The sequence below is a fragment of the Conger conger genome, chromosome 3 (genome assembly GCF_963514075.1).
Source record: "Conger conger chromosome 3, fConCon1.1, whole genome shotgun sequence".
Classification (NCBI taxonomy): domain Eukaryota; kingdom Metazoa; phylum Chordata; class Actinopteri; order Anguilliformes; family Congridae; genus Conger; species Conger conger.
In genome coordinates, this window is record NC_083762.1 from 19,570,548 (window position 1) to 19,589,053 (window position 18,506).

An 18,506-nucleotide genomic window follows, 5' to 3' on the forward strand; every position below is an offset into this window, starting at 1 on the left:
TACATTTTTATGCAATACACACTTGCGAATAATCAGGAAGTTCACTGTGCTACCATACATCTACTACTAAAGTTGTGGACATACATAATAATATTATGTCATTAAGGATTTAAAAAATACAAGCAGAATAGACAAGTGAGAGACTAGAGTGTTTCACAGAACTCACAAGCACATAAAATACAAAACAACTATTGATCATATATTTTGTGTGCCTCAGTTAAACAATACCACTCTACCCTTTTTGGTTTTAACATATCGACAGTTGCTCAACCCAAACAAATTGCAAACAAATTATGGAATGCCTTGAAGCATAGATAATGTGGTATCCCCTCACAACATCAGACTAATGAACCCATAGCCTGTCTATGGCAGGGTGTAATCACAGGGCATTGGTATATTGAGAAAAGACATCAGGAGACAGTCTGACCTGGTTGTATAGAGGGGGCTCTCACAGCAAGGAATTTGATGGTCTTGGAGAGGGCTAAGTGAGAGAACTGCCCCATGCAGATGTCAGATAGGGCCTTATTCACTGCATCCAAAACACAGCCCTACACAGAGATGGAAAAACCTCAAACTGTCAATCAGGCACATGCACATACACACACACACACACACATTCACACAAATGCACACACTAGCAGATATGGATGCCCACACATATGTGCATGCACATATGCGTGCGCACATGCAAACACACACATACACACAAGCATGCGCACGCACACACACAGCATTCATATGCATACATATGCACACTTATCTGCAAACACACAGACATGCATACAAAACATACACACCAATCGATCAAATCCCAAAAATGGACTCCTAAGTGCATCATTCAGTAAAGGCACTTGTCGCGAGCACAGACTGGGTCCCATGGCTTAGCGATTGCAGTTACGGCCTACCAATAAGGAGAGGAATCTGCAGCACCGGCACATAATGTGCCTTGTCCAGCCAAGGCCAAACTGAGTTTAAGCTGGCCAGGTTTTCTTAAATTACTGTTGTTAATTGACCTGTAGTAATGTGTGGCCTGTTGTGTGGAAAACAGTAACGAGCTCAGAGAGCACAGTGCTGCTCTTGCAGGTATGGTTGGGTCTGCAGTGGCTGTTCTAAACTGTGGAGAAAAAAAGAGGGGACTTGATTGTTTACACTGCTCACTCTTAATAGGGCACCATTATTCAAGACTATAAACCATCATGGGCAAGACATACTATCTAAATTATTGTTTCTTTGTTTTGTAGCACTTCAAAACAACGTTTACTACAACACATATCAATATTAATTCTGGATTATTATGTCGTATGGTAAAATGCACCTTAAACTTAGAACTAACAGTATATTGTATGACACAAATCTGCATGAAATTTAATGAACATACAAATTTCATGCACAAATCTGCATGAAATTTAATGAACATATTCCCAATTCTGAATATCAAAGCCCACCTTGTTACAGCAACATCCTGAACTAAGTCTCAGAATCACTATTTTTTTAATAGGCATTATTAAAAAATCTAAATTGTTGGAAACAAAACAGATTTTTTTTATTGTAACATGTTTGAGTTGATTAAAAGCAATTTTGTATAAATGTATAAATACATTTCCCTCCAATAGAGTTGTTGTTCAGTTCATTTGTTTTGCATCCACATGTTACATACGAGGAATGTATGTAAACATTTTTTTCATGTAATAAATATAAACAACACTGTGAAAACACTATTATTTTTGTTTAGCTGTTCCCTAAACAGTAGACCATGGTGCGCTATACTGCCTCCATTTTGAAGCATCAAGAAATGAGCACCAACTTATTCTGAATAGGGATGTTGCATTTTAGTCAGAGTCCAAGTCATGTCACGTATTGAGTGTGCTACATATTCACAGTGCTGGGGCCAGGGAGGTGTAAACTGGACTATTACGTTGTGTCTTTGACAGCTTGTGACTATGAGAGAACAAGGGCCGTCTCGCAACGTTTTTAAAGAGACAGAGTGATAGGCGACAGGCAAATGGGAACCAATCAAGAAATTATATTTAAAATATAGGCCCAAAGTGGAAAAGAGGAAGGACCAGGACAGGAGGAGGAAAAAGGAGAGCGAGTCGCCAAGAGAGACTGGAAGGGATGGGCGGAAAATCAGCAGGGAGGGGTGCCTGATGGGGGGGGGGGGTGGGCATTTTTCCGCTGCCAGGGAAAGAACGGCTAAATCAAATTAATTAGCTTCTTCATCTCCCGGCAGCTACTCAGGCATGCTCTACCGAGAAGGGGTGGGATGGGGGGAGCGCGGATATGTATGAGCACCCTGTTGTGTTTGTGTTCCATTCGGGTGGGGGGGTACTAGTGGTGGTGTGTGTAACTGTATGGGGGGCAGAACAGGCAGAGAGCTGTGCAGGGGGCTATAATTGTCAGATAAGGCCAAGGGTTGTTTTTCTCATGTTCAGCAGTGAAGAAAGAAAGGCCTGTGTTATAATAGAACAGGATGAACTGCGCGTAGCTTCACGTAGATATTTTATGGTGCCATTTTCCGTGCGTGTCGTGTTTCATGTTTCTCTTCTGTATCTTTAAATGCATTGTCAACACCCTAGCTCTCCCGTCACGCCTCTTTAAATAGAGGCTACTTGAATTTGAACCTGACGGAAACAGAGAGAGACGGAGAGGAAGGGAGAGGGAAAGAGAGAATCGGGAAGAGAGGGGAGGGGAAAGACAGAGGGATGAGCTGGAGAGCAAGACAACGAGGGAGAGAAGGAAAGGAGTATGGACAAAGGGAAAGGGAGGAAGGACAGAGGGAGCTTCTAAATGAAATCACTCCCCAATGAACAGAAAAGAGAAGAAAAAAAAAAATAGCGCTGACATCAGGAGAGAGATAAAGAGAAAGAACGAGGGAGAGGCAGATGGTCAGAGACAGTGGCAGCGTGCCAGGGGGAAACACAACAACGGTGGCGAGAGAAAAGAAAAGAGAAAAAAAGCTTGAATTAAAGAGAGTGGCAGACTCAAGGAGAGAGAGGGAGGTGGTCGGACAGAGGGAGATCCGAGTGGCCTGCGTATGTTGGTGACGGCAGCTGTGGGGGAGGGGGGGGGGGAGGTGGGGCTAGCACAGAGAGGTAGAGGGACGGGGGGGGGAAGGGGGGTGCAGACAAACAGAGACGGGGGCAGGACTCAGGGGAGGGGAGGAGGACTCCATGGCGCTGCTCAGCCCAGACTTGGCTCGGTCAGCGGAGCACAGATTAATACTAAGCCGATTGCAACAGGAGTTGGAATCAAGCATATTTAGCACCCAGATTTTTCCAGGAAGAAGCAACAGCCCTCTGCAATGAGGAGACAATTGGGTCTCCCTCTTTCCTTTTATATGCTCTTCTCTTTGCATTTGGGCAGGATTAGAGATCCATCTTCCTCAATTCTGCATTTATCAACAGTTCCAGACCATACAGACTTCTCATGCATATAAAGTGCTTGACCAAAATTTAAGTCAAGCAATTTAAGTCAACCAGGGCATCAACTGCCATTGAAAATTACACCTGCATAGACCATGGGTGGATGTCATTACATAGTCTTCATTTGTATTTATTGATTTATTCCCACAACCAATTCAGCTAACTAGACCATGCAAGATTGGACAAAAAGACAACTTTGTTGTGAAATGGACTGAGACCCAATGCCAAGTAGAAGCATACATGACTACATTCAATATATTTTTATATTTAGTGAGATTCATTTAAAAAAAATACATTTCATCCATCCATCCATCCATCATCACCCGCTTATCCGGAGTCGGGTCGCGGGGGCAGTAGGCAAAGCCGGGTATTCCAGGCGTCCCTCTGCCCAGCAACGCATTCTAGCTCCTCCTGGGGGATCCCGAGGCGTTCCCTGGCCAGGAGAGATATATAATCTCTCCAGCGGGCTCTGGGTCTCCCTCGGGGTCTCCGCCCAGTTGGACGAGCCCGGAAAACCTCCAAAGGGAGGCGCCCGGGAGGCATCCTGATCAGATGCCCGAACCACCTCAATTGGCTCCTTTCGACGCGAAGGAGCAGCGGCTCTACTCCGAGCTCCCTCCGGATGTCCGAGCTCCTCACCCTATCTCTAAGACTGAGCTCGGCCACCCTACGGAGGAAGCTCATTTCGGCCGCTTGTATACGCGATCTCGTTCTTTCGGTCACTACCCAAAGCTTGTGACCATAGGTGAGGGTTGGGACGTAGATCGACCAGTAAATCGAGAGCTTCGCCTTCCGGCTCAGCTCCCTCTTCACCACAACGGTCCGGTGCAACGCCCGCATTACTGCTGACGCTGCACCGATCCGCCTGTCGATCTCACGCTCCCTTCTACCCTCACTCGTGAACAAGACCCCGAGATACTTGAACTCCTTCACTTGGGGCAAAGACTCGTTCCCAACCCGGAGGGAGCAATCCACCGTTTTCCGGCAGAGAACCATGGCCTCGGACTTGGAGGTGCTGACTCTCATCCCGGCCGCTTCACACTCGGCTGCAAACCGCTCCAGTGCGTGCTGAAGGTCACGGTCCGATGAAGCCAGCAGAACCACATCATCCGCAAAAAGCAGAGATGCGATTCTGAGGTCACCAAACCGGACACTCTCCTCACCTCGGCTGCGCCTTGAGATCCTGTCCATGAATACCACAAACAGGACCAGTGACAAGGGGCAACCTTGGCGGAGTCCAACACCCACCGGAAACGTGCTTGACTTTGTGCCGAGAATGCGGACACAGCTCTCACTTTGGTTATACAGGGACCTGATGGCTCGTAACAACGGCCCCGGTACCCCATACTCCCGCAGTACACCCCACAGGGTTCCCCGGGGGACACGGTCGAAAGCCTTCTCCAAGTCCACAAAGCACATGTGGACTGGATGGGCAAACTCCCATGACCCCGCCAGCAACCCTGCCAAGGTAAAGAGCTGGTCCACCGTTCCACGGCCAGGACGGAAGCCACATTGCTCCTCCTGAATCCGAGGTTCGACCGTCGGTTGGAGCCTCCTTTCCAGTACCCTAGAGTAAGCTTTCCCAGGGAGGCTGAGGAGTGTGATACCCCGGTAATTGGAGCACACCTTCCGGTCCCCCTTCTTGAAAATGGGGGCCACCACCCCGGTCTGCCACTCTACAGGTACTGTCCCCGACCTCCACGCGACACTGAAGAGGCGTGTCAGCCAAGACAGCCCAACAATGTCCAGAGCCTTCAGCATCTCAGGGCGAATCTCATCTACACCCGGCGACTTGCCACTGAGGAGCTTTTTGACTACCTCAGCAACTTCCGCCAGGGATATAGGTGCAGATTGCCCCAAGTCTTTGGGCTCTGCCTCTTCCACAGAGGACGTGTTGATCGGGTTCAGGAGCTCCTCAAAGTGCTCTTTCCACCGCCCGACAATATCCCAGTTCTCCTCCCCTGCTGAAAACAGCCTGAGACAAGCCCTGCTTTCCCTTTCTGAGTCGTCGGATGGTTTGCCAGAACTTCCTCGAGGCCAACCGAAAGGCCTTCTCCAGAGCCTCCCCGAACTCCTCCCATACCCGGGTTTTTGCTTCAGCGACTGCCGAAGCCGCAGCCCTTCTGGCCACCTGGTACCTGTCTGCTGCTTCAGGGGACCCCCGGGCCAGCCAAGCCCGAAAGGCCTCCTTCTTCAGCTTGACGGCCTCCCTCACCGCTGGTGTCCACCAGCGGGTTCTTGGGTTGCCGCCCCGACAGGCACCGATGACCTATTGGCCACAGCTCCTGCTTGCCGCCTCTGCAATGGAGGCTTTGAACATGGCCCACTCGGACTCCATGTCCCCAGCTTCCCCCGGGATGCGTGAGAAGTTCTTCCGGAGGTGGGAGTTGAAGACCTCGCGAACAGGGGCCTCCGCCAGACGTTCCCAGTTCACCCTCACTACACGTTTGGGTTTACCGGGTCTGTCCGGCAGCCTCCCCGGCCACTTGATCCAACTCACCACCAGGTGGTGATCAGTTGACAGCTCTGCTCCTCTCTTCACCCGAGTGTCCAAGACATACGGCCGCAGGTCTGATGATACGACCACAAAGTCGATCATCGATCTTTGGCCTAAGGTGCTCTGGTACCAAGTACACTTATGAGCTACCCTATGCTCGAACATGTGTTTGTTATCGACAATCATGACCAGCACAGAAGTCCAATAACAAAACACCGCTTGGGTTCAGATCAGGCAGGCCGTTCCTCCCAATCACCCCCCTCCAGGTTTCTCCGTCATTGCCCACGTGAGCGTTGAAGTCGCCCAGCAGAACTATGGAGTCTCAGAGAGTCGCAGAGAGGCAACCCTCTCGTTCCCCGGGTGGAACTCCAACACAGTGGCGCTCAGCCGGTGGCTTGTGAGTATCCCCACACCCGCCCGGCGCCTCTCACCTTGAGCAACTCCAGAAAAGAACAGTCCAGCCCCTCTCCAGGAGTTTGGTTCCGGAACCAGTACTGTGCGTGGAGGTGAGCCCAACTATATCTAGTTGGTACCGCTCCGCCTCCCGCACTAGCTCCGGTTCCTTCCCCACCAGAGAGGTGACGTTCCACGTCCCCAGAACCAGTCTGCGACGCCGAGGATCAGCACGCCCGGATCCCCGCCTTTGCCTACTGCCCGTTGGACAAAGCACCCGACTCCGATGCCGACCCCTGCAGGTGGTGAGCCCACAGGGCGGCGACCCCACGTGGCCAGTTCGGGCTGTGCCCGGCCGGGCCCCATGGGATAAGGCCCGGCCACCAGACGCTCGGCGACGAGCTCCCCTCCCGGGTCTGGCTCTAGCAGGGGGCCCCGGTTTCCCTTTTCCGGGCGAGGTAACTGGGTCTTTGTGTGGCCGTGTCATGGGAGTCTTTGAATCGCTCTTAGTCCGGCCCCTCCCCCGGGACCAATTTGCCTTGGGAGACCCTACTGGGGGGCTAACAGTGCCCCCGACAACCTAGCTCCCAGGATCACCGGGACACACAAACCCCTCCACCACGTTAAGGTGGCGATTCCTCGGAGGGGATACATTTCATGAATATAGTAATTATAATAAAGAAATGCAGCAGTTGAGAAGTAAAGTTGTATATCGTGCACGCAAATGGAAAACTACAGTATGTTGCAAAATAGTCCTACTATTGAGATGATATGTAACATTGCTCACAGGTTAAAAGGGCCAGCTGATATTGCCAATATTCACGCTATGTAAACATGCTATGGGTAGGCTCTACAAAATTACTTGTTATACCAAAGTCAAATATCCTGTTAACGGTATCACTGTTTCTCTCAGTTGTCTAGCTCCCAAGTCAGTCCCATTCATGCTTGTAATCTTCGGCAAAATTAATAGTTTTAAAGCACAAATTAACTACAGAGGATGGATAGATCAATAAAAGAGAGCGCTAATGTCAAAACTCTTGCCAGGTTGGCTGCCATTTTGTATTGCACTTACTCATCCAGTACAATTCAACATCCTCCATTAACTGCTTGGCTGATCCTTATTAGGCGCTACAATGGTTAATTGAATTTGCAATTATTAAACAATTATAACTCCCGCACTGTTTGACCAAGAGACTTGAAGGTATTGTAGGGGAAAATTCACAGAACAAAAGATCTCCCTCCTAAAAGCATGATAAACAATCACAAGTCAAAATCAGACTCCACCTTGATGAGCAGGCTGGTTCCTCCAAAACTCTCGACGATGTATGCTAAAAGTGTATCAATATATCCATATTAAAGTATATGTACCCTGTATAGTTTCAAACTAATTAACTGCTAGATTGTGCTAGAATTACACAGTGAGCCAGCTGCCGGGGGGGGGGCGTCTTGAACTATGTAGACAGTCAAGGACACGGGGTGTCTGATATGACTTTACAGCTGGTTTCTCCGGGACTCTCGATGTTTTATGCCAGAAGTGTATCTATATGCAAGTGACTTATAATCAATATATCCCATGTACGCTGCTTGTTATCAAATCAAATGAACCTAGAACATTAATTATAGCTGAGCTTATGAAAACGCAAGAAACCACAGTGAAAACTGTTGAAATGAGAGCAAAGAATGCAATGTACATTTACTCACTTAGAAGAGAATAATTAATCAAATGTTTAGTATGTCTGAATATTAGAAAAGAATATTAGAAGAGAATATTAATCAAATGTTTAGTATGACTGTATATTTTCAATGATTTACTGCTGATACGTTTTGTGTTAGAAGTGCATAAGTGACCCATGTGTAATCTAAAGTTCCATCCATCCATCCATCCATCGTCACCCGCTTATCCGGAGTCGGGTCGCGGGGGCAGTAGGCAAAGCCGGGTATTCCAGGCGTCCCTCTCCCCAGCAACGCATTCTAGCTCCTCCTGGGGGATCCCGAGGCGTTCCCTGGCCAGGAGAGATATATAATCTCTCCAGCGGGCTCTGGGTCTCCCTCGGGGTCTCCGCCCAGTTGGACGAGCCCGGAAAACCTCCAAAGGGAGGCGCCCGGGAGGCATCCTGATCAGATGCCCGAACCACCTCAATTGGCTCCTTTCGATGCGAAGGAGCAGCGGCTCTACTCCGAGCTCCCTCCGGATGTCCGAGCTCCTCACCCTATCTCTAAGGCTGAGCCCGGCCACCCTACGGAGGAAGCTCATTTCGGCCGCTTGTATACGCGATCTCGTTCTTTCGGTCACTACCCAAAGCTTGTGACCATAGGTGAGGGTTGGGACGTAGATCGACCAGTAAATCGAGAGCTTCGCCTTCCGGCTCAGCTCCTTCTTCACCACAACGGTCCGGTGCAACGCCCGCATTACTGCTGACGCTGCACCGATCCGCCTGTCGATCTCACGCTCCCTTCTACCCTCACTCGTGAACAAGACCCCGAGATACTCCTTCACTTGGGGCAAAGACTCGTTCCCAACCCGGAGGGAGCAATCCACCGTTTTCCGGCAGAGAACCATGGCCTCGGACTTGGAGGTGCTGACTCTCATCCCGGCCGCTTCACACTCGGCTGCAAACCGCTCCAGTGCGTGCTGAAGGTCACGGTCCGATGAAGCCAGCAGAACCACATCATCCACAAAAAGCAGAGATGCGATTCTGAGGTCACCAAACCGGACACTCTCCTCACCTCGGCTGCGCCTTGAGATCCTGTCCATGAATACCACAAACAGGACCAGTGACAAGGGGCAACCTTGGCGGAGTCCAACACCCACCGGAAACGTGCTTGACTTTGTGCCGAGAATGCGGACACAGCTCTCACTTTGGTTATACAGGGACCTGATGGCTCGTAACAACGGCCCCGGTACCCCATACTCCCGCAGTACACCCCACAGGGTTCCCCGGGGGACACGGTCGAAAGCCTTCTCCAAGTCCACAAAGCACATGTGGACTGGATGGGCAAACTCCCATGACCCCGCCAGCAACCCTGCCAAGGTAAAGAGCTGGTCCACTGTTCCACGGCCAGGACGGAAGCCACATTGCTCCTCCTGAATCCGAGGTTCGACCGTCGGTCGGAGCCTCCTTTCCAGTACCCTAGAGTAAGCTTTCCCAGGGAGGCTGAGGAGTGTGATACCCCGGTAATTGGAGCACACCCTCCGGTCCCCCTTCTTGAAAATGGGGACCACCATCCCGGTCTGCCACTCTACAGGTACTGTCCCCGATCTCCACGCGACACTGAAGAGGCGTGTCAGCCAAGACAGCCCAACAATGTCCAGAGCCTTCAGCATCTCAGGGCGAATCTCATCTACACCCGGCGACTTGCCACTGAGGAGCTTTTTGACTACCTCAGCAACTTCCGCCAGGGATATAGGTGCAGATTCCCCCGAGTCTTCAGGCTCTGCCTCTTCCACAGAGGACGTGTTGTTCGGGTTCAGGAGCTCCTCAAAGTGCTCTTTCCACCGCCCGACAATATCCCCAATCCGGGTCAGCAGTTCTCCTCCCCTGCTGAAAACAGCCTGAGACAAGCCCTGCTTTCCCTTTCTGAGTCGTCGGATGGTTTGCCAGAACTTCCTCGAGGCCAACCGAAAGTCCTTCTCCATAGCCTCCCCGAACTCCTCCCATACCCGGGTTTTTGCTTCAGCGACTGCCGAAGCTGCAGCCCTTCTGGCCACCCGGTACCTGTCTGCTGCTTCAGGGGACCCCCGGGCCAGCCAAGCCCGAAAGGCCTCCTTCTTCAGCTTGACGGCCTCCCTCACCGCTGGTGTCCACCAGCGGGTTCTTGGGTTGCCGCCCCGACAGGCACCGATGACCTTCTGGCCACAGCTCCTGCTTGCCGCCTCTGCAATGGAGGCTTTGAACATGGCCCACTTGGACTCCATGTCCCCAGCTTCCCCCGGGATGCGTGAGAAGTTCTTCCGGAGGTGGGAGTTGAAGACCTCGCGAACAGGGGCCTCCGCCAGACGTTCCCAGTTCACCCTCACTACACGTTTGGGTTTACCGGGTCTGTCAGGCAGCCTCCCCGGGCACTTGATCCAACTCACCACCAGGTGGTGATCAGTTGACAGCTCTGCTCCTCTCTTCACCCGAGTGTCCAAGACATACGGCCGCAGGTCTGATGATACGACCACAAAGTCGATCATCGATCTTTGGCCTAAGGTGCTCTGGTACCAAGTACACTTATGAGCTACCCTATGCTCGAACATGGTGTTTGTTATCGACAATCCATGGCCAGCACAGAAGTCCAATAACAAAACACCGCTTGGGTTCAGATCAGGCAGGCCGTTCCTCCCAATCACCCCCCTCCAGGTTTCTCCGTCATTGCCCACGTGAGCGTTGAAGTCGCCCAGCAGAACTATGGAGTCTCCGGGTGGCACCCTTTCCAGGATGCCACCCAGTGACTCCAAGAAGGCCGGATACTCTGAACTGCCATTTGGTGCATACGCACAAATGACAGTCAGAGCCTTCCCCCCAGCGACACGTAGTCGCAGAGAAGTGACCCTCTCGTTCCCCGGGTGGAACTCCAACACAGTGGCGCTCAGCCGGTGGCTTGTGAGTATCCCCACACCCGCCCGGCGCCTCTCACCTTGAGCAACTCCAGAAAAGAACAGAGTCCAGCCCCTCTCCAGGAGTTTGGTTCCGGAACCAGTACTGTGCGTGGAGGTGAGCCCAACTATATCTAGTTGGTACCGCTCCGCCTCCCGCACTAGCTCCGGTTCCTTCCCCACCAGAGAGGTGACGTTCCACGTCCCCAGAACCAGTCTGCGACGCCGAGGATCAGCACGCCCGGATCCCCGCCTTTGCCTACTGCCCGTTGGGCAAAGCACCCGACTCCGATGCCGACCCCTGCAGGTGGTGAGCCCACAGGGCGGCGACCCCACGTGACCAGTTCGGGCTGTGCCCGGCCGGGCCCCATGGGATAAGGCCCGGCCACCAGACGCTCGCCGACGAGCTCCCCTCCCGGGTCTGGCTCCAGCAGGGGGCCCCGGTTTCCCTTTTCCAGGCGAGGTAACTGGGTCTTTGTGTGGCCGTGTCATGGGAGTCTTTGAATCGCTCTTAGTCCGGCCCCTCCCCCGGGACCAATTTGCCTTGGGAGACCCTACTGGGGGCTAACAGTGCCCCCGACAACCTAGCTCCCAGGATCACCGGGACACACAAACCCCTCCACCACGTTAAGGTGGCGATTCCTCGGAGGGGTAATCTAAAGTTGAGTAAAATAATTAATATGAAGTGGAAAGTACCAAAAATGATTATTATGCTGCAAAAAGTGCCAAAAACGATCTATAGGTCGTAGAAAGTTCTGGAAAACACTATATAGTGAATAGCACCGTGTTTTACATGATTCCTATGTTAATGATTCCATTTTGTTAAAAATACAGCCTACAAAGCAAGATGTATGAAATAAAATCCTTTTTTGTTTTGGAAATCAATAGGGCGATTCGCCACGATGGTTTCAGAACCGAGAAGGTAGCGCTGCCAAGTCAGCTGATGGTTTAGGAGGAGTTAAGATCAGAACAGTGTGGGTAATTGGCCAGAATGATGTTTTAACGGTGTATAAAATTGGTGTAAAAATGGCAGTCCAGGTCCATGTTTTTGGTCCGGCTTTATGCACTTGTGCTAAATAAAGTCTGATTTTCCTGAACAGCTTGCTGCCGTGGTGTCTTTTCCCTCGTGAAGATGTTTTTCGACAAATTAGAGATTTGGACTCTGTCATTTCCTAGACACGACAGTATTACCTTTTGAGTGGTTATGTGATAATGTGGCTGACCCAATGAATTTGCAGTGGGTGTGGCTTATCACAAAATGCGAATAATTCCACAACCGTATCACAGTTATAAAGCTTGGCATGGGCAATGGCAGTAGGACTAGTAGGAAAATATTCAAAAATTCACTGCTGAATCATTTCTATTTTGGTTTTTCAATTTTATGCCTGGCTGTAGCCTACTTCATGTAATTTTATTTTGTACAATTGTCCTGGATAAACAAAATAGGATAAAGAAACAGAGAAGAAAGAGAATATGTTGGCAATAATCACCTCTATGTATTTTCTTCATTAAATACTATATTTAATACAACAATCATTTAAATATGTTGCATCTTCAAAAAAGAAATGGGGTGAGTCCGGTATGCTGGACGTCCAAGCTGAATAAGACGCTATATGCTCACTTATGTTTATGTTCCAAGCCTGTGGGTATCAGCTGTTAATGCACTGCCTGTGTAGCGCAGAATCTCAAAAGGTTTAGCATATGCAGATTCTGCCTGACAGTAGTGCCCATTTTCCTCAAAATTCACATGGCAAGCTGCTGCCAAGAAACTGCGCAACACCTGTGCAACATCTGTGCAGCACAGACATGACTGTGTTTGCAAGTTGTAAACAGCTGCATAGAACAGCTGCAAGTTTGTGTATTCATTTGCACTTCATGAACACACCTGTTGTAGCCCTGGATCCTTACAGGTATTTCTGGGGTTGATTAATACATGGCAAATGACTGTACACTTTTCATTATTCTCTTAGAGGAAGGTTGATGGGGGTAACGGATTTTTACTCCTTATCAAAGACTGAATTAGCAAACAGTTCAGGCAAAAAAACATAAACCCCTGTAGTCCTCAGCGCTTGAGAAACAGCTTCCTGCAGTGAAGTACAGCACAGCGACATCATCAAAACAAACACCACAGGAACAGGATGTTCCCCTCCCTCCCTGGGGATTCTGGGATTCCTTTCAACTCAAGTGTTCTTTCATACCCTTGATCTCTTTCATAAATATGCCCAAACTCTTCTGAACAGTCCCTCATTTATTACAATATAATTGTACAAAGTGTATACCATATTAATTGTTTGGACTTATGGTATGCTTTCACTTTTCACAACTACAACAAAACCAATTCCACTAATAAGGTTCCTCAAAAGAACATCACGTTAGTGCTATTTAAAACAACTTTTATCTTCGTTTAAATTTTTTTCCAAAGGTATGCTATCCCATTACGGCAACATCATCCGTCAATTCGGTGGACTGTGCCCTCGGAACTTCACACTACCAGCTGCTTCTTTTCACTCTGTCATACACCAGCTGAGCTGCACCGTCACTGCTTCAGATTATACTTCATGTACAGCTGGCAGAGCCAGACTGCTGTGCCTAATCGATCCGGAGAGGTTTTTGCACTATAAAGCACTCTCTCCTTGGACTGATGGCTTTAGTCATCACTGGTATGGTCAAGATTCAGTTCTGGAACACAAGGCATCACTACCTCAAGGCCTCGTGCTATAACTGAATACACTACGTGGGCGGACTGCATCACCAGAGTTTCCATCAAAGCTTCTGACCCTAATTTATCACCAACAGTAGCTAATTGTCTACACTTCCATAGCACTGACCAAACGAGTGACTTGAAATGACTGTGCACCATAGGATAGACACCTCAACACAAAGAACAAGGAGTCATGACTGTTTATCCATGCTAGCTAGTCTGTCGTTGTATTTTTTTTGTCACTTGCTTTCTGCTTTAACCCCTTTGCAAGAAGGTTCTTCAGCAGTTAAAATGGTACTTTGAGCACAGGAATAACAGCCTGATCACATGATAACAACACATTTATGTAACTCTTCACACATGACGCACTAAGCATCATGTGATCAGACTGTTATTCCAGTCAGTGCATTTATGCAACAGGACCAAGCATATGAGACCACATTCGGAGTTGAAGATTGTGAAAAACGATCCCTGACAAATACTGTCTTGTTATGTTTGTAGTTTGAAAAGATGAACCAAGACCAAAATGGTTTGACAATGACCCATGATCTCATTCCACAGTGCCAGGTTTGTACCTTTTGAGAGGACATCAAATATGCTAAATATGCTAAAACCTTGTTCAAAAACGTATTGAAATCCTAATCCAATTATTTGAAATGGGTGAATTATATTGGGACCTTGGGAGTAGAGGTCAGAAGTGAAGGGTCACAAATAAAAACAAAGAAATGAAAGGGGGAGCTGGCATCTGTGCAGGAGGAGGCAGTTAGTACCTGTTAAAAGATACACCAGGCTTATTCCAGCAAAAATGCCAATCCTGATAAGAACTGTACGGCTCCACCTCCACACCAGTCTTAGCTTTTACACTACGTACTTGCACGAGACATATTGTCCTTTCTCACATTCAGCACTGTTTGCCCTCCAAATACAGTCAGTGCTGAGTCTGGGACGAACATCCACTCTCAGTTAGCCAGGCCCAACAGACAGGTCAAACCACACGCACAAACACACACACACACACATAAACACACACACACACACACACATACATACATACACATATACACAGGTTCTTATATACAGGCCTTCACCACAGGTGCATCCATAATTGGGCACCAAAGAAAAACACAGCACAAAAACAACAGAATTCCTCACTCTGCTGCGCGCTTTCCTCTGACTCTTACCTTCGGCTGCAGAGAGGGAGGATATTTTAAGAGGGATCCAGAATCTCCTTGCCAAAATGGAGTCCCTTCTCTCTCCCCTGTGCTGTGCATGCTCTGCTCCTGGTTCTCTTTCTGGTAGCCTCTCTCTCTCTAGCCCTCCCTCACTCACTGTCGTTACTGTGCTACAGAGCACCCCCCCCCCCCCCCCCTCCGCTCGCTCGCTCGCTAGCTCTGGCTCTCACAAACAGTCAGGCAAACACTGACATCACCAGGAGAGAGCTCCCCCTGGATCAGTGCATCCTCTCTTCCTCCAAAATAAACCTCTGCACGCATGCAAGCACAGACACGACATACACATACACCCACACGAAGAGACAGAAATACAAATGGCCAGAAACAGCTAGGTTAAATTTGTTAGGTCTAAACACGCAACACAAAAAACATACCGTGGCCGCTCGTAGAACCAATCCACCACAACAGACCAGAAAACATACCACCTAAACAAAATGTGGTTGCTAATACTTTGAAGCCCATCAATTCGTCTGTGGCTAGATTGCCTGGGACACATACGCGCACACACCTTCCAAGCTTTAATCAGTATGCCTGGAACACACACACTTCACTTCCGTGGCAGCATTCATTTTCACAAGAGGACATAAAATGGAATACCTGGCTCATACCACACACAAACATACGGGGAAGATAATGTGCAATCTACAATTTCCACGTCCTGATCAGTCACCTATACAAAAATAGACGCTTTAATCAAAATTCACTACAGTTCATCAATTCACAACTGGATAATGTACATTTCTAAACTTCACTCCCATGTGTGGTATACCCAGTACCGTAAATGATGCAGAAAATACAAATTACAAAATACAAATACAGCTGATGACTGGATGATATAAAAATTATTTCCTAATAGATTAGCCTAATAAATCAATCAATGCGCTAGTTTCACAACTCGTTTGATAGGCCATTGCTATATATATCAAATTGCAATGTATTTATCTGCATGATGTGGAATTAGTCTATTTAATAGCTGTGTCTATCTGTAACCAAAACATCCACAGTCATAGAAGCAACGATGAATAAAGAAATAGGCCAAAAATAAGTAAAAACCACGATGAGAAAAAAACATAGTAGGAGCCTATAATAATTGAAGATTAGAAGATTATAATTAAAAGCCAGTTCAGTTAAATGCTGCAGTTTTGCATTCTTTTTCTTTGTTATGATGCCATATTATTTCCCATTTTATGTGTGAGGATTTCTTTTGAATGGTTCAATCTATGCACTGTATCTATTGTGCAATTTATTTTGATATAAAAGTGCCCTACTTTCAATACACATTCAGTACAAAATAGCATCTTTGTTTTTTATTTTATTCATTTAGTTTAGTATAAATACATGAATAACAAACAATATATCAAATATTATAACCTTATATTTTCTGTAGATTACACACTATGTTCCCTGTTTGCTATAACATTTTTATGCCAAATCTTTTCAAAATCACTTTTATGCTTTCATTAAAAGGAATAAGCTTGACTATTCGTCACTAAATTTTGTGATTACTCCACAAGTAAAAAGTTAGTCTGGAGCCCTGCTGCAACCTACAAAAGCATTTACCGTACAATGGCAACTGCTAAACAGATATTACATTTACACTCACCAAACACTTTATTAGGAACATTTTTACTTTATTAAACCTAAGCTTACTTATTCATGCGATTATCTCATCAGCCAATTGTGTGGCAGCAGTGCAATGCATACAATCATGTAGACACAGGTCAGGAGCTTCAGTTAATGTTCACATCAACCATCAGGAAAGGGAAAAAATTTGATCTAAGTGACTTTGACCATGGAATGATTGTTGGTGGTAGACAGGGTGGTCTGAGTATCTCAGAAACTGCTGATCTCCTGGGATTTTCACACACACAAGTCTCTAGAGTTTGCAAAGAATGGTGCACAAAACAAAAAGAAATCCAGTGAGCAGCAGTTCTGCAGACAGAAACGCCTTGTTAATGAGAGAAGTCAGAGGAGAATGTCCAGACAAGTCAAAGCTGACAGGAAGGTGACAGTAATGCAAATAACCACACATTGCAACAGTGGTATGCAGAAGAGCATCTCTGAACACACAACGCATAATAACTCTAAGTGGATAGGCTACAAGAGTAGAAGTCTAAAAAATAAGTCATGAATACGTAATAAAGTGCTCGGTGAGTGTATCTGAATGACTGATCAACCCTTTTTTCCCTCTCATTTCTTATAGCCTAATTCTGCACCGTTTTTATTTCATAAGAAAGTGTTATTAACTGAGAAAAATAGATGACCGGCAGAAATATTAGCCACCGTTTACATTTTCGGAAGAATTTAAAGCAGTTTTAGATTTCACACTTCCTTCTGCTCTACTGAAAATGTACAGAACAGACAGATGTACCAAACAATGATTTGTGTTATACCCCTATCCCTACTGGTTACCCATTAAGCCCAGTCTGGAGTTTTCACTTTTAATATTTATCTTCTTTTGAAGTAATATATCTTTTGTAGAATATCTTCACAATCTGTCTTTTTTTGGAGTCATTCTATAACTATAGACCATGGGTTGCAAGTGCTTTGTGAATTCTTAACGTTTACTAGACCTAATCTTACATGTACCATGTATGGGTGAGGGCTAGTCTGAAATAATGCATTTTATGTGGTCTGCAGTGTAAATGCTGCCAGGTAACTGGCACCTTCCATGACAATTGATGAAATAAACCAACGGGGATAGCCTAATGAAAATGTCACCACTAAGATACATAAACTTGATTTGGAAATCAAATATTCATAACAGTATTTTGAAGACTAAACTCACCCCTTGAAGCCTGGCTTTTTTTTGGGGAGACAAATATACTCAGCAATGAGAATTTGTGTGTTGTGGTGGACCCTTGAAATGTCCCACCATCCTTTTCTGGGGGAGGAAATGCATCTCTCGAGTTAAATAAAACAAACTGGCTTCAAGCCAGTTGAACTGGCCAGGATCAGAAACACCTTCCATATTTAGGGGAATATATAAAAGAATGACAAGAATATAAGCAAGGAAAGAAAATGTCTGTGAATTATGGTATAAATAGCCCAATATCATGGCTTTATAATCAATATTCAGACCATTGAATTTAGTGAAGTTGACTTAATACATTTCAAACAAATTAAATATTTTATGAATTCTACTTAATACTATTTACAGTAACTTACAAAATTATTATATTAGTGGATTGGCTGCATAAAAAAAAGCAGTCTGACTGACTGTTAGGCTTAAGGTTCCAAGAGATCTTTTTTCTTTTTTTTTTAATCGCTCCATCTGCCCAGGACAAATTAAAACTGATTCCAAAAGTCGGATATATTCAATCCATGAGATCATTAGGCTAATATCATCTTGCAAGCATAAAAATAAGAAAGCATTTGACTGATATTAGTTCCAATATTCCGGTAATCACACCGAGGCAAAAAGAAACGACCTTTCTGCATTCATAATGGACGGCAAGATTTTGTCATGAGAACCTAATGTAATAACGAGCACTTCTAATGGTAAATGCAATAAACTTAAGTTTCCTATACCTTTACTTTCGCACTTCCAGATGCAGGCTATAATAACACATAATTCTGCAAAGACATTTTCAAATAAAAAGCGGTTTCTACTTTCTAAAATAGCATTCACTCAAACGGTCGACGTTGATCGGTTGAGCTCTTCGCGCCAAGAAACTAAGCA

At 46.9% G+C, this 18,506-nt stretch overlaps 1 protein-coding gene across 1 annotated transcript in view; it reads right to left on the minus strand.

Moving 5' to 3' along the window:
* The window catches only part of zbtb4 (zinc finger and BTB domain containing 4), a 32,607-nt gene extending 17,699 nt beyond the window's left edge, over positions 1–14,908 (minus strand). The window contains exons 1-2 of the mRNA XM_061235378.1: positions 14,774–14,908; positions 428–548 (exon numbers count right to left, since the gene is read on the minus strand). The gene's annotated coding sequence lies outside the window, so the exon portion shown is untranslated. The remainder of the gene's footprint in view (positions 1–427; positions 549–14,773) is intronic.
* Positions 14,909–18,506: the final 3,598 nt, after the last annotated feature.